At 42.1% G+C, this 17,607-nt stretch overlaps 1 pseudogene; it reads left to right on the top strand.

Annotated features, from left to right (window-relative positions):
• Positions 1–11,868: 11,868 nt before the first annotated feature.
• On the top strand, positions 11,869–12,805 carry LOC115637862 (annotated as a pseudogene).
• Positions 12,806–17,607: the final 4,802 nt, after the last annotated feature.

Genomic DNA, 17,607 nt, shown 5'->3' with positions numbered 1-17,607 from the left:
GACTGCACTTGCATTGGGTATCTGGCCCAGTGAATTGAAAAATGTGACAGTCAAGATTTAAGTCATTCTCTATAGTGGAAGATACCTCCCTCACTTCTACTTAGTCTACTTTTATAAGATTTCCTGACCTTCCAATTCCTCATTCAGCCTACAAGTAAAGATATATAATAGTATACTTGTGAAGCTAACAAAAGTATAAAAACATCCTTCTTAAAGGTTAAGATTCCGACGTTTGAATCCAATACTTCTAGCTGAATACTTCTGAATCTGGAAACAGTTTCATTATAACTGAAGCTCACCAGCTGGCATCAAGATGATACACACTTCAAATGAGAAAAATGCTTTCTTGCTGCCTTATTTTTCATTGAGCATGAGATTTTTCTGTGAGAGTCCTATGGACCAAGGAGATAAATCCCACTTGCTGACTTAGTCTGGGATTTTCTAAGAGGCATAAGAGATTTAGGCAGAAAGGGTAAAATTTACAAAAGTCTAATGGCCTGATTTTGAAAGGTACTTAGGCACCTAGTGTGATTTTTAAAAGCACGTGTGTGCCTTAATGTGACTTGTTTCATAGTACTCCCAACTCAGAAAGACACAAAGGTGAGTTCTCCCATTAAATCCTCTAGCCCACAGACATTCCAAATCTTCTAAAATAACATGTCTAAAACCCTGTGTAAATTCCTGGTTGCCAGGTTGCTCTGAATTTCATCATAGATTCTAACAGGTGTATTAAATGTAACTATGATTAGGGAAACTAAAAAGTTTTGCTGAACTTCTTGTGTTTCTTCGTTCTGTTTTGTGATGAATAATGGCTTCCTGCCTAAATGGAGAATATTGATTATCATTGAACTTGTTAAAATTTCCTTTGAAAAATTAAAACAAATACCAATTTTTGCCATCTTTCTGAAAATATAAAATGATGTTTAGGGTTTATTGAGAACCACAAATATTCCTTTATTGGATATTCATTCTGTTTTGGGGGAAAAAAAGAAGGAGAAAAGAAAAATTCAGGGAAAGGTGTTGACAAAAACAATATTCATTTCCTTTGACAATTTTGGCAGAAATTAAAATATTTTTCACATGATCTAATGTTCAGTATGTTAACTTCTTGCAAAAAGAAATGACCCCAAATCACAAAAAGAAGCTATCCGAGGATTAAAATGTTGAGCAAGAAACAGGACTTTTTCAGAGCCTATAACTAACCAATCTCAAGTCAAAACTTCTAGATCTTCCCATGTCTACGGGACTCCATCCCAGGAATGGATGTCAAAACCTCTTCATCTTGAATATTAGTTTTCCAGGTTCGCATCTTCCAAACATTTCAATTAAATTAACAAGAAGGCAGTGAGAGGAGACTCAATATTCACTCATTCTCCCTCAACTACATTCATCTATCAGTACATACATCCAATTTTCCCAGGTCAGCAGAGGATCTAAGTGAGAAACAGACAGACTATATGAGAAGAAAGAGAGACAGAGAGTGTCTGTAATATACCTCAATAAATATAGCTGATAACATTCCATGAGGGAAAATCCTGAAGTTGGGGAGAGAATGAAGATGGAATGGTCTGTGTTTCATCTTCTCTAATGCTTCAGACCAGAAAACCACAAAGGGACTTAGACACCTAGTAAATCACTGGGATTCACAAAACCTGAATTTAGCATCCAGGCATCCTATAGAATGAATGGTGGGAGAGACAGACACCTCAAAATGGGATTCACAAAAGCCAGCTCACTCAGCAGGGACTCACTTAAGCTGTCAAGGAGAGGTGTAGTCTGTTCCTAGCACTCTTAGGGAGTTTGATGCCTGAGTCTGTGCTGGAGGGAAACATCGATGTGGGCTTTGCATTCTCAGCTGTGATCCCTCTTTAGGATCAGGGGTTTCTTCTGATCAGAAGTAGCTACCTCATAAGTTTTATCCTAGTAGTGAGAGCACTCACCTAGGATATACAAGATCACAGATCTAGAGGCTGGCTTGTTCTCACGGTGTTCTCAGATCAGTTGATTTGGATGGTATATTCTGCCTTGTGGTTTTTTTATGAAAGCGCAAAAGACTTTCTTGATTCAATATTTATATGATTCAATATTTAATTATCCTTTCTGTGAGAAGATGAGATCTCCCTGGGCATTTCTGCCGTTGGGAATTTTAAACAGGTGGGAAGGGACCATTTATGAGAAATCCATCAAAGAGTCTACAAACAACAAGTTTAATGATGGAGAACATCTAACCTCAAAGGAAAATCATGCAGACAGTAAAACTTTTCACTTCAGTCTCTTCACAGATTTGATGAGATACACATCATTGTCCTGTCTATGTCACCATTACTTGTCCCCTATCAACAAAATCTCTGAGCACCCCACAATATTAAGAGTATTTATCCTCTGAGCTGCTGTGAGAGGTAGAAAAGAGTATTATCCTCAATTTAAACACAGATAATTCAGGTAGAAAGAGAAAAAGGGCAGATTTACAAAGGTATTAGGCACCAACAGATGGACTTTGGTGTCTCGGGGGATTTACAAAAGTGTGTAAGTGAGTTAGATGCCTAAGTCACATTGACTTTTAATGAGTGTTATGGGACAAATGTTTAAATATGCAAATAGGCATTTAGTGATATTTTCAAAAGGCCTAGGCACTTAATGTGCAGTGAATACCAAACCCTCTGCTGCCCCTACAGTATAGCCACCCTTCCGTACCTGTCATCCTCTGCTGCCTCTAGTGCCCATTATACAGTACAGCCACCCTTTCCTCTCCCCTCACTGTTTCCAAGAACCAGCTGACCTCTAGGCATATTTGTCCCATTCATGATAGCCCTCTAAGGCAGAGGGTTGGATATGGCAACATAGCAGACGTATGCCATTGCTGTATGAGAAGAAAGAATATTCCTCTTTGTTGCAGCAAAAGTGGCAACTATATAGTTTTGTTCAGCACATCCAGAGAAATAGATCAATCTGGTGTTGATGAAATTGTTAGCCATGGGTTTGGGGATGGTGACAGAGGACTAACAAGTGTCTAAGAAGGATCAGTTAACCAGGAAGAAGTACAATGGGGTGTGAAGATGGTGTTCAAGTACTAGGCCCATGATGGTAAGAATATTTCTCATCTCAGCTGCCAAGTAAACCACTAGAAAGGCCATGAAATGTAAAATCTGCAACTCTCAATATACAGGGAATCCCAGCAGAATGAACTCGGTCACTGTGGTTTGACTAGACATTTCTCGCATTGGATACAGTCTGTGGAGGGATGATGTTGGAAAGAAAGAAGAAGGAAACAAACTGCTTATATTTATTATGCACGAGACAGAAAGCAAAGGACATGATACGTTATAGATATAATGTCCTAGATAATCACATGGACATAGAATGAAGCAAAGGAAATGTATCTTATTTAACTGAAAACCTTGACCCAACCTTCACTACAGTCTCTGTACTGCTCCACCACATATATATATAAGTAGAGGGTAACCTGTTTGTCATCTCTACCCTATTTTAGCTTTCTAGAAAGCAACTAGTGAATCCATTTATTGAAAAGCAGATGTATAAAGATTAGAAGAATATTCCCAAAATTTTAAAGGTGTTATATTTCCTTTCATTTCATGTGGAACTCAAAGGTGATACAAGTTCACAATTAAAACAAGATGGGTGACACAGAAGGGAGACCTTTACTGAAATAATTCAATTATTTTACTGAAGACCATCTCCTGGGCCTGAAATCCTGATGGAAGGGCTGACATCAGAGACTCAAAGGGCTTGTCTACATCAGAAAGTTGCAGCGCTGGTGAGGGAGTTACAGCGCTGCAACTTTGAAGGTGTACACATCTGCAGGGCATCACCAGCGCTGCAACTCCCTGTTTGCAGCGCTGGCCGTACTCCCGTTTTGTCTCGGGTGTAGAGGATCCAGCGCTGGTGATCCAGCGCTGGTAATCCAATGTAGACACTTACCAGCGCTTTTCTTGACCTCCGTGGAAGGAGGAAGCCTCTGGTAATCAAGCTGGTCTCCTTTCCCGGTTTGCGCTCTCGTTCCCGGAACCCCGAGCAAGCAGGTCTCCTTCCCTGCGGTTTGCAGGGTGGCTCCGGGAACGCGAGAGCAAACCGCGGCGAAGCTGGTCTCCTTTCCCGGTTTGCTCTCTCGTTCCCCGAACCGCCGAGCAAGCGGTTCTCCTTCCCTGCGGTTTGCAGGGTGGCTCCGGGAACGCGAGAGCAAACCGCGGCGAAGCTGGTCTCCTTTCCCGGTTTGCGCTCTCGTTCCCGGAACCCTGAGCAAGCAGGTCTCCTTCCCTGCGGTTTGCAGGGTGGCTCCGGGAACGCGAGAGCAAACCGCGGCGAAGCTGGTCTCCTTTCCCGGTTTGCTCTCTCGTTCCCCGAACCGCCGAGCAAGCGGTTCTCCTTCCCTGCGGTTTGCAGGGTGGCTCCGGGAACGCGAGAGCAAACCGCGGCGAAGCTAGTCTCCTTTCCCGGTTTGCTCTCTCGTTCCCCGAACCGCCGAGCAAGCGGTTCTCCTTCCCTGCGGTTTGCAGGGTGGCTCCGGGAACGCGAGAGCAAACCGCGGCGAAGCTGGTCTCCTTTCCCGGTTTGCGCTCTCGTTCCCGGAACCCCGAGCAAGCAGGTCTCCTTCCCTGCGGTTTGCAGGGTGGCTCCGGGAACGTGAGAGCAAACCGCGGCGAAGCTGGTCTCCTTTCCCGGTTTGCTCTCTCGTTCCCCGAACCGCCGAGCAAGCGGTTCTCCTTCCCTGCGGTTTGCAGGATGGCTCCGGGAACGCGAGAGCAAACCGTGGCGAAGCTGGTCTCCTTTCCCGGTTTGCTCTCGCGTTCCCCGAACCGCCGAGCAAGCGGTTCTCCTTCCCTGCGGTTTGCAGGGTGGCTCCGGGAACGCGAGAGCAAACCGCGGCGAAGCTGGTCTCCTTTCCCGGTTTGCTCTCGCGTTCCCGGAACCCCCCTTGAAGCCGCCCAACAGCGCTGCAGTGTGGCCACATCTAACACCACTTGCAGCGCTGGTTGCTGTAAGTGTGGCCACTCTGCAGCGCTGGCCCTATACAGCTGTACTAATACAGCTGTAACAACCAGCGCTGCAAAATTTTAGATGTAGACATGGCCAAAGTTGCAATTCTCCTCTCTGCAAGGTAAGAGTACCTTTGTCTCTACCTGAAATGAAAGCAAGAAGGGCTAGATTCACAAAGGGACTTTAGTGCTTAAATGCCAGACTCAGGTTCCCACTGGCATTCAAGAAATTCCTGCTCAGCTACTGCTGAATCCTGTAGACACCAAACTAACCTGGCACTAGCATTTTACAGTTGTCCATAGTGTTAGGGGCTTATTCCTTCATCCTTTCAGTGTCCTGGTCCTTCTTGCATGAACAGAGAGCAACAATACCCAAAGTCCGAAGGTGCAAACAATGTGATGTTTTTTTGGGGTGAATTTCCAGCAAGCATCATTCCAGTTTCCTTCCTTAGTGTCCCCCTTCCCAGTCTGACATGTGTCCCTCTTCCTGTTCTCATCCCCTTTTCTCATTCTCCCCCTTAGCAAAACATATTCCCAATTCCCCCACCCCCCCCCCAGTCCCTGTTCCCATTCCCCTTTTACTTCCTAGTTGACTGTAGACTATATAGTAAAACTTGTGTTCTGCTTAGCTATACCTTAACCAATCATTTTACTGAAATTTAACTAACCAATCCTAACATACTGTAACATGGTTATTTAACCAATTATATCCCATCACCTTAATTGATTTACACCCGAGAAAATTAATTATACAGCAGACCAAAACAATTACAAAACCAAACAAAAATTATACAGACAAACAATAGAAAAGTGAAGACTACAGGAATAAAACAATACAAAAATAAGAATTTCACACCCGAGCTATTAAATAGTGAGTTCTTGCCAAACAGAATGCTGTCAGGGACTTTAACCCCCAGACGGCAAAGTTCGTTGTCTGACTGCGAGAGAGACAGGCAACACCAGCAAGGTCCGATCAAAAGCTCTTTATCGACAAGTGCACGCATCAATAGAGAGCAGCTCGTCTTCAGAGAGAACCAGCCTGCTCTTTACATCTTAGTATGAGCCTATATAGACAGTTCCGTCGCATTATAAATTATTCACTGGAGCAATCCACCCCCTTTTTTTAATAACTAAAAACTAAACACTTTTAGTATACATGTTTTACAGCATTAGGTAATTAACAATATCTTAGCAAGCACCAAAAGTTAAAAATGTAGAAAAGTTAAAACAAACAAAAAAACTAAACCAAAAAGTAAAAACAAAAAGGCTGAAATTTCTTATCAGTTTTTCAAAGAAACTGTTTCTAACACAGCACAGTTGGTACTATACCAGAAATGCAGCCTCTCCCTTATTTTACTTTTTCCCAGCGCTTCGTAAAACATGCTGCTTCTCAGTTCTTTTCCACTCAGGGATTACCCACAAACCTCTGTTAGCCTAACTTTGGTCAGGATGGCATACCTGGTTTTGTCTGCAATATCTTTATTCAGGCCTAACAATGCTATCAAACTAAGTTTTCTTTCACATCTTCTAGGCTCTTCCCTTTCTCTGGAACACCAGGACAAAATTGAGTTTCTAACAGCCCGATAGCACCTTATTTCAGTGTAACTAGTTTGAAATGTAAAAATGTAACCATACACTTCCTAGTTTATGACTGGCCTTTTCTGCTTAGCTGAAGGCCTTAGCCTAAGAACCAGGCCTCAGACTGTCACAGTAAAAAAAGGCCCTTATACCAACAGACAGTAATTTTAATTCTTTCTTTTATACTTCTATGACTAGCTAAGAAATTAGAATACACCTAAATTCTTAAGTATAGGCCTTTGCAGACAGGCCTGACTATCTATATCCTAACACATAGCCTTCAAAGACACAGCAAAGGAGACACTGGCCTTTCACATGGCCTGACTTTCTGTGGTTGTCATACCACAGGCAGGGAACTGTGCAAAAATCCGTTCAGGAGGGAGAAAGACACAGGTTTCTGCCAAAGAGAGATGATGGCTGATGAGTTGAGAACCTAGCATGGCTGCCCTTGGTGGACCACAGAGAGGGAACACAGGTGTCCTGAACCACGAGAGGTGCATTATTCACAGAGAAGCCAATGGCTTAGATGGAAACTGAATCACCTGCTTGGAGATTGTGTTTCTAGGTTGGGGATGGGCCTTCAGTCCTCCAAAGAAGCCAATTATCTCAGATAATTGGATGAGGTGTGTGTGCTGTTGTTCCTTGTCCAGGACCTTGAGAAATGTCGGACACTCTTTTCTCAGGTGTCAGAAAGGGAACAGCTGCTGCAGGCTACTCACTTACTTAAGTAGGTCCCTAAAGATGAAGGGATCTACCTCATTCCCTGTACCCTGAGCCAGCTACATCCCGTGTACACTGAGCTCTCTATAATAGTCCCATGTGACCGTGATGTGAAATGAGATCTCATTCGCTACCCATTGCCCAGTGTTGAACTGATAACAGGACATTTTGTTTATTCTTGGGATACCTTGGGGCACTGTCTATTCACAGTCCTTGCTTCTGCTTCTGCATAGCATACAAGGAACATTCCTTCAGCTCAGGAAAGCAGGTATCAATAGCTCCTAAAAGAAACAGGCCATGTGGAAATTCCCTGAGGAGTCACCTATGAGGATATGATACTCTGATTATCCATAGTGAGTACGAGAGTAGATCTGGGAGGAAATAACTCAACTGAAAGGCCTGGACTCATCCATGTTGTGAGTTTGTTTATTTCTGTGGAGTTACAGAAGGGGTGCATTTGACTCCCTTGCCCTACGGAGAAAAATGTGATTGACTCTGCCATGTCCTGGCCTTGAACTCTATGAAATTGTATTTAATCTAATCTAAATGAAAGCTTCTCTACAAGCCAATCTTGATGGTCATACATCTTCAGTTATAGGATAAGACCTGAACCAAACTCACATCCTCTTAGGAAGTCAAGAAGTTCCTGGTATCCAGCCTAGCCTCAGTTTCTCTCCATGACTCTGTCTTCCTCTTGCAGGGAAATCCAGGTTTTTTGAAAGCCCTCACCCTGCTTGTGTATGTCTTGACACAGCTACCATATTGCTCAATGATGTTTTTGATAGAGGGCCCAGGCGTAAAATCTTCTCTCTGCTCCAACTGGCTTTTCCCACTTGACTGGAGCATCCAGATAGGCCATCTATGATTATACCTTCAACATGCATAAAACCCATGCCTTGTGTAAGACTGTAGTCCTACTCACATCCTCAAAAGTATTGTAGGGTCTGATGTGTCTTATCTTGAGGAGGTTCCAGTGTGTTCTTATTACCTGGGGTTGATGTTTGTACCATACTTGGTATTATGGTGTTCCGGTACCACCCTTCTGGAGTGCATTTGCTGGATTGTCCTGTGCCTAGCACTTCTCAGAAATGTGTGTGTTTTTTGCAATACCAGCCCCGTTCTTGCCAGGTTCTGTGAGCTTGCAAGGAGGCAGAGCCTGACTTCTGCGAGCTTTGCTTCTTTGCTTTATATCAGCAAAGCAGGACTACTACTTTAGTTCAGGCCTTAGGCCTCACACTGAGCCTCTGATACAAGGCCTTATGTCTCGGGGTCTCCTTCTACTACTCTTATTATAATCTACATACAACAGGTATCCTGCTGTCAGGACAAGACATTTCATTTTGCAATCAATTGTCTCGTAATCTTGGGCAGTATGTTGTGGTCTATCGCAATCTGTTTTTCCATAACATTACCTATTGGCAGATCTTTTACAGTAATCTTGTGACTTTATTGGCATAGAGCTACTCCTATGTCATCCACCTATATCAAGCATGGTTAAGCCAATTACCTAGTCTGGCTCAGCTAAAATCTTCTACCCATGCTTTACTTATATACCTAATACACATTCATCACTCCGAAATACTTTGCAATATTATACTGCTATAGTATGACAATTTAAATCTAGTTAACATACATTGACTATATATGAAATAGCATATGAATTAACTATAATACCAAATAACACAATGATAAAATGCACTACAGCCTATATTTGAATGAGAATACGGCTCGACACTAAGGGCAGAATTATAAAAATATTTAGGGGCTTAGTTGGAAATTCACAAGCACCTAGTTGCCTAAAACCTCTTGATTTCAGTGGTTGTTAGGCAACTAGGCACTATTGAATATCCCACTGGGCACCTCAATAGCTTTAAAATCTTTCCCTAAGGCTGAAAGTCTCCCTCATAGGCAGATATAAGGCCAAATCCTATTTGCTACATTAAAGTCAATAGCCTCATAGGGCTCAGTTGGACAGCTCATGGAAGGAGTCAATTCTTTGGCTTATAGTACACCGGAGCTCAGACCAGAAGATGATCACAATGACCCCTTCTGGCCTTGGAATCTATGGACGGATGGATGGATAGATAGATGGATAGATAGATAGATATGATTTTTAAGCCAATGTGAATACTTTTGGGGAGGAGAGATTTTTGAACATTTGGCACTGGCAATGCTGCCTTATCTTCTAACAAGAAAAGATTTAATTTGATTTTTTTTGGGACCAGTCCTAGTTATCCAATTGTTTTTATTCTTGATTACAAGGCAGATTCCTCCTGTGTACTTGTTTATGAGCTCTGCAGGCCTCCAGGGAATAACAGCCTTAGTACATGTCAGAGAAATCGCCTGAATAAATCTCCTTAGCAAGGCATCTGTGGCTCACTGTTAGGAAGGTTCGGCTTGGGTACCCACCACATCAAAAGCAGATCTTGTCTTAATATATTTCCATGATACCTGATGGTGATTCCAGAGCACTGGTAGGTTAGGAATTGCTTGTTATCATCAACATTATTCACCAATTCTAAGCAGCTTAATTAAGAGTGGGTCTCCCTTTCCCAGCCCCAAATGGTAACAATAATCAGTAATTCTTTGGTTGCAGACTTAGGGGGGCAGGGAGATATAGGAATGCATGTATTTCAGTGTCCTATTTTCATTATATTGTTTTATAGCATCTGAAACAATATCTGGTGTTCTAACTCAGGATTCTGGCAGGTAAGCTTCCTATCATGCAACTGAACATGATTCTGATTTCTGCACCAGACAATGTAAATCTTGAATTTATTTCTCCACTGACATTCATAGCTGTCTTTCTATCAATTTTCCTTTTGTGGGATAATTTACCATGATACATGTTGGTGTCCTGTTCTGTCTGATTCAAGAAGCTGGTGCTGATTTATATAAAAGTCAAAGCAGATTAGAGAGAGAGAGAGAGAGAGAGAGAGAGAGAGAGAGAGAGAGAGAGAGAGAGAGAGAGAGAGAGAATGATGGAAATGGATGAATTGCTGTTGCTTGATAGGTATATACTTACAAAAATGGGTGGATTGTTATATAGATAGCTGCTTATAGGGATGGGTAGATGGATAAAATGTGGGTTGGATGGATGACAGAATAAATTTTCCTTATAGTTAATTCCCTCCAACCAATAAAAACTCTGTTCCTCCCACTTCTGCATTCATTTATCATTGTCTTTCTTTTTGATGCCCAGCACTGAGTATACTGTTCCAGGTGTCCCGTGGAATCAGATAGAATCAGACTCCCACCTGTTGCTTTTGTTTATCTCATCAAAAGCATCATCGGCTCTTTTGAACACCATAAGTATGTCTATACCGAGGAAAAATATCCCATGGCAGCAAGCTTCAAAGATTCAGTCAAGTGACTCGAGCTCACGGGGCTCAGGCTATGAGGCTGAAAACAGCAGTGCAGACATTCCCATTCAGGTTGGAGCCAGACTCTGAGATCCTTTCACTTCACCGGGTTTTAAAACTGGTCCTCCAACCCAACCGAGCATGTCTACACTGCTACTTTTAGCCCAGTCGCATGAGCGCAAATCACTTGACCTAGGCGCTGAGACTCGTCGCTAATGGGAGGTTTTTTTGCAATGTAGACATACTCCATATACCATTGTAAATACATGTCCATTGACTGTGCCAATATACTGTGGATTGACTTATAAGTAGGCTTGGAAGAATTAGAGATATGTCTTTAAAAGTCAGTAAATATTAATTTCACCATACACACAAAAAACAGCAAAAATATTTCGACTGAGAATAATCAAAATATGCAGCTAGGCAAAGTAAGAAAAATGGTACTTGAAAACTTAGTCAAGCTTCGATTTAAGGCTATTTACTTTGTATATTTTGAGGCAATATTGACAATTTACATTTTAACAGTTACAAACCCTTAATTTTTTTCATTCTCAATGTCATGAAACAAGTATTGTCTATCCCCCCCATTATGTAATCCCCTCCCAATAATTTCCTGCAAATGTGAAAATTTAAATAGATAAAATGTAAGGGGAAAATGCTGAAAACATAATTTTTTGGAATTTTTAAAATATAAATTAGTAATACTAATGTTTAAAAAATAACATTGATATTCTCTGGTGAAGTTATAAAAAAATAAAAATTGAATTCTGTGACATCTGAAGATAAGGATTCTATTTCCCATAATTGAGGGCGTAATGTGAAAACAGCCCAACAAATTCTCCACCGACGTAAGCTGACAATGTTTCATAGAAGGTAAAAATTTACAATAGCAGAGAATTTGATCCAATGGGTTTCTCTAGCTGTAAATGAGGCTGAATCATTTTGAAGAGCAGTTAGGTTTGGGAAAATGTCAATCAACTCCAGGGCATAGCATGAACATTAAATTTTCAAAATGTATCTGAATAAATTGAGAATAATTTGTCACTAACACTTTCTCCTTGTATCTGAATGATCTTAGAAAAGCCCTATTCTACGCACTAGTTTCTAGAATCCAGAATCTTTTCTGAAGAAGAATAAGCACATATATTGTTCACTTTTCTTCTTTTCTACCCTCACTCTGGTTTTATCTTGCATTTCTCTCCACACAGCAGGAAATGTCCAAGCAAAGCACCGTGACCGAGCTCCTTCTCCTGAGATTCTCTGATGTTCGGGATCTGCAGATTTTGCACTTTGTGGTGTTCCTGGTGATCTACCTGGCCGCCATAATGGGCAATCTTCTCATCATCACAGCCATAGCCATTGACCATCATCTTCACAGCCCCATGTACTTCTTCCTGGGCAACTTGTCGTTCCTAGATGTCTGCTACATCTTCATCACCGTTCTCAAGTCCATGGTGAACTCCCTAACCAATCTCTTTTTCTGGCTGTGTCGCTCAAGTCTATTTTGGTATCTTCTTTGCCTTTTCAGAGTTGGTCCTTCTCGCAGTGATGGCATATGATCGCTACGTTGCAATCTGTCATCATCTGCGTTACAGGGTCATCATGACCAGAGGGGCATGTGCACAGATGGCAACTGGTTCCTGGCTCAGCAGCTGTATCTATTCATTGCTCCACATTACTAATACCTTCCTATTACCTTTCTGTGTGTCCAGTGTTGTTGATCAGTTCTTCTGCGATATCCCACAGCTACTGAAAATCTCTTGTGCTGATACAAGTGCTAATGAAATAGTGGATATTCTATGTAGTGCTGTTATGGGTTTATTTTTCTTATTTTCCATATTGGTGTCCTATATTCACATCCTTTCTGCTGTGCTGAGAATCCCCTTTGCAAAGGGCAGGTATAAAGCCTTCTCCACTTGTCTGCCACACCTAGTTGTGTTTTTGTTGTTTATCAGCACTGGCATATATACGTACCTAAGGCCGGGATCAGAATCCTCCCCGTATCAGGGCATGCTGGCTACTATGTTGTATTCTGTAGTGACCCCAGTAATAAATCCACTCATTTACAGCCTGAGAAACAAGGAGATAAAAGAAGCTCTGGGCAAAATTTCAAGCCAGATATTTTTCACCAAGAGCCTTTTTACTTCTTAATATGTATATAGGTTACTATTCCCTCCCCACTCCAGGTTCTCATATTCATAAATGAATGAGGGGATTCCTTTTAGCTGCAGAGATGCTCATAAATTCACTATTGCAGTGGTTTTCAAACTGTGGGTCAGGAATGTAAAGTGGGTTGTGATCCCAATTTAATGGGGTCACTAGGGCTGACTTAGACTTGCTGGGACCCAAGGCTGAAGCCCAAGCTCCATCGCCTGAGGCTGCAGTAGAAGCTCTGGGCAGAGGGGCTCAGGTTATTGGTCCCTGACTGGGGCTGAAACCCTAGGGATTTGCCCCCCTGCCCTGGGTGGAGGGGCTTGGGCAGGCTCAGGCTTTGTTCCCCTCTCTGGGGTTGTGTAGTAAATGTTGTCATAAGGGGGTCATGGTGCAATGAAGTTTTAGAATCTCTGCATTACAGGACAGTGCTAAGATACTATGAAGGTGGGTGTATTATGAAAACTCATGTACTGCAGAACACAATTCTGAGAGTTTTCACTAGATGGTCAAATTAGTAATGTGTCTCTAAGCAGTGTTTAAACATGGTGCGTGGGACAGATATGGCCAGTCCCGGAATATCCCTGGGGAAAAAAACCTGACAGGATTATTTTTTAAAGACTTTGGAGTCCATTGTAATGAATGCAAAGTTTGCTTATATTTGTATGTATCCTAGCTAGCAAGGAGATGGGATTTGAGCCCTGGGAAGGGTTATGAATTTCAAAGGACTCTAGTGAACAATGAGCCAGACAAAAATGGATTTTGGGACAAACAGTGTCAAGTGGTTTGCAGAGGGAATTTCTAGGGCAAGGTGAACACAAATTCCTATCTCTGCTTATGCAAAAACCCAGCCTTTTCAAGCTACAGATGCAAATACAAAATGATGCACATTGGAAAACAGAATACCAAGTAAAATGATCGAGTCAAAAGTAGCTGTTACTACTCAAGATCTCAGAGTCATTGCAAATAGCTCTCAGAAAATATCCACTCAATACGCAGCAGCAGTCAAAAAAAGCTAAAAGAATGTTGTGAATATTTATGAAAGTGATAGATAAAAAGACAGAAAATATCATATTGCCTCTACAGAAAGCCTTAATACTGCGTGCAGATGTGGTCACCTCATCTTAAAAAATATATTGGAATTGGAAAAGGTACAGAAAGGGAAAAGAAAAAAGATTAGGAGTATGGAACAGTTTCTATAGGAGGAGAGATTAATGAGACTTTTCAGCTTGGACAAGAGATAACGAAGGAGGGATATGATAGAGGTCTATTAAATCATGCCTGGTGTTGAGAAAGAAAATAAGGAAGTGCTATTTATGCCTTCTCATAACTAAGAACTAGGGAGTCAACAAATGAATTAATAGGCAGCAGGTTTTAAAAAATAATAAATGAAGTATTTCTTCACACAATGCAGGCAACCTGTGGAACTCCTTGCCAGAGGATACTATAATGGCCAAGACTATAATAGCATTTAAAAAAGAACTAGAGGATAGGTCCATCAAGGTCTATTAGTCAGGATGGGCGAGGATGGTGTCCCTAGCCTCTGTTTGTCAGAAGGTGGGAATGGGTGACAGGGGATAAATCACTCAATGATTGCTTGTTTTGCTCATTCCCTCTGAATGTCCTGGCATTGGCCACTGTGGGAAGACAGCATACTGGGCTAGATGGACCATTGGCCTGACCCAGTAGGTCCGTTCTTATGTTCTTATGTATGTATACCCTGAGGAGGGGACCATTGTTTGTTGATCACCTGTTACATGACACTTAGTTTAAAAGCCAAGGCTGTCTAAATAAAAGTTTAAACTATTCATGGTGGTTCTGGTTCTGAATCGGAAATAATTATGAACATGTAACCAAAGGGAAAAACCAGCTGTGGGTTTGAAGGACTCATCCCTACCAGAGCCTGAGGTGGAGGTAGGATCGGCTTTGCTAAGGTTTGCATGTGTGTAAATTCTTTTATTGTTTTTGAAATGTTTTCAATGCAATGCTTTCATCTTAAAAATAAATGTGCTTGCTTAGAAAGACTTGGTGGTAACTTATAACTGTAGGTTATTGTGCTGTTCACAGCCTTAAAACAGAAATCAAAGTCCAGACACTGGCCAGTTTCAGTTTTCTGGGAATATCCCAGTGTAGTCAAGGAGCTGTGCAGCCTGGAAAAACTCCAGTCAGGAGGGAGAGAGAGCATCTGCTCAAGAAAGGTGATGGCTAGGAGCTGGGAGTAGCTGCCCTCGAGGAACTGTGGAGGGGGAACACAGAATCAATTACCCTAAACTCAGAGGGGTAGCAATGTTAGTCTGGCTCTATAAAAATCAACAGAGAGTCCTGTGGCAATTTTAAGACTAAGAGATGTCTGACGAAGTGGGTATTCACCCACAAAAGCTTATGCTCCAATACATCTGTTAGTCTTAAAGGTGCCACGGGACTCTCTGTTGCTTTTTACCCTAAACTGTGACATATATCTATCCTGTAAAGACTTGGTGAAACTAGGCTGAGGACAAGCACCTTCGTTAACCCATTGATTGGTTTTCTGGACAGGTTTATTCCCTGGAGGACTTTTTTGCCATGACATTCCATTATGTAACATTTCCACTATCCAGATAATATACGTTCTACTAGCAGTCCACCAGATAGCAGAAATCCATACAACATCATTTGACAGCCGCCGTCTTTAATTTTTATGTCTAGTGCTTGTAGAGTGAAGACTTCATGACCCCATCTTACTTCAAAACTTGTTGGTGTAAATATGCAACCTGATCCTCCCCTTCCCATCTCTCATGCAGTTTGAAGGCTTGTATATGATGTCCTACTGTCCCCCATGGGGATGGCTGCCCCTAAATTAGTTGAACTTCTCCCCACCCTGGAAATATTACACATAGCAATTATCTCAACCAAAAGCAGAAATAAGGCTGAGATGTGTCCCTGTGAAGTGCCTCTCCACAATGCACTGCTTGTAACAACAGAGAGGTTTAGCAAAGGAGATTATTCAAGCCTCCCCATAGGCTAAATTCCTCTCTCTGCCCCAACTCCCTGGCCATCAGGGCCCAGGAACTCCGATAGCCTGAACTGAGGCAAACAGGAGGGTTATTGATTCCTCACTCCACTGGGGTGGCCTGTTGTTCCCCCCACACTGAGGCAAGGAGAGCAGATTTCCTCTCCCACCCAGCTCAGGGTCCTTTACCTTCTGCAGGACATCAGGGAGTCACAAACTGTGGGAAGAAGTCTCACCTGCTTCCTGTCTGTAGGTACCTTTGTCATCCCAAGCAGCTCTCGTACACTTTACAAGGACATTTCCCACTCGGGTGGCCAGATGCCCCGATTTTATAGGGACAGTCCTGATTTTTGGGTCTTTTTCTTATAGAGCAGGGACCTGCTCACAGAATCTGTCAAGAACCAGGCTAATATTGCAGAAATACACATTCTATGAAGTGTTAGTCACAGAGTACTTATGCAAACACATTTTGATATGAAGTGGTACCAGAACATTCCGATATTAAGGATGGTACAAAAACATTCCCCAAGGATACCAGGAATGTACTGACCCCTCCTGAAAGATAAAGTTAGGATAACAGTATGTAATAAAAATGTTTTAATTAAATCAACATGTACAAGATAATGAAAAATAACTAGCCATGTTAGGGGGAAGTAACTACAGTAATTATGTCACAGGGGCAGTACTATCATGTTTGTATCAAGATATAAAGATATATTTCAGAGAGTATCTTTGTTTGGCCTTAGGGAGGAATGGAATGTCCTAGCTTTCACTGTTGTTACGAGTATACATGTATACTCCAATGGATTCCACTGAATACTAGTACTGTGCTTTGTTGACAATAAACCTGGCTTAATGCCTCTGTCCCTTAACGGATCTTGTGGTCATTAGGTGGTTCACTCAAGATCTGACATGCCAGCTGTTTGCACTGGGCTGTGCAGACACACAAAGGAAACACACACATGCAGCCAAACACCTATTAACATCTAATCAGACTGGTGACCCTCACATGCAGCCAAAAACATGCACAGAGACAAACATCTATTAACATTTAACCACAGCCATGACCTATAACATTAGGCAGTGATGCTTCTGTTACTTGTCTCACTCTGGACACACTCAGGAGCCATCATGCTGTATTGTAGGGAAGCCTCTGCACTGGCTGTGCATAGATTTGTAGATTTTAAGGCAAGAAGGAACCATTACATTAAGTAGACACACCTCCCATGTAATACAGGCCTACCTATATTGTGTATAGAGAACTCAGGACTCAATCTAATTGACATACAAATCAAAGAGAGTTTTACCATCAACCCCATCTGCAACAAAGCTGGCCCAGAGGAAGGGAATAGACCCCTTTTATTCTGTGACCTGTGATCACAATGGTCCTTTCTGGCCTTAGAATAGATTAGATTAGATCAGATTTTTATGTCAATGTGAATATTTTGGGGAGGAGACATTTTTGAACATTTGGCACTGGCAATGCTGCCTTATTTTCCAACAAGAAAAGGTTTCATTCGAATTTTTTGGGACCAGTCCTAGTGATCTAATTGTTTTTATTCTTGATTACAAGGCAGATTCCTCCTGTGTCCTTGTTTCTGAGCTCTGCAGGCCTCCAGGGAATAACAACCCTGATACATGTCAGAGAAATCTCCTGGACAAATCTCCTTGGCAAGGCATCAGTGGCTCACTGCTATGAAGGTTTGGCTTGCGTACCCACCATATCAAAAGCAGATCTTGTCTTAATATATTTCCATGATACCTGATGGTGACTCCAGAGCACTGGTAGGGTGGGAATTGCTTGCTTTGATTA

Source organism: Gopherus evgoodei, chromosome 21 (genome assembly GCF_007399415.2).
Source record: "Gopherus evgoodei ecotype Sinaloan lineage chromosome 21, rGopEvg1_v1.p, whole genome shotgun sequence".
Taxonomy (NCBI): Eukaryota; Metazoa; Chordata; order Testudines; family Testudinidae; genus Gopherus; species Gopherus evgoodei.
This window is presented reverse-complemented; position numbering and strand designations above follow the sequence as displayed.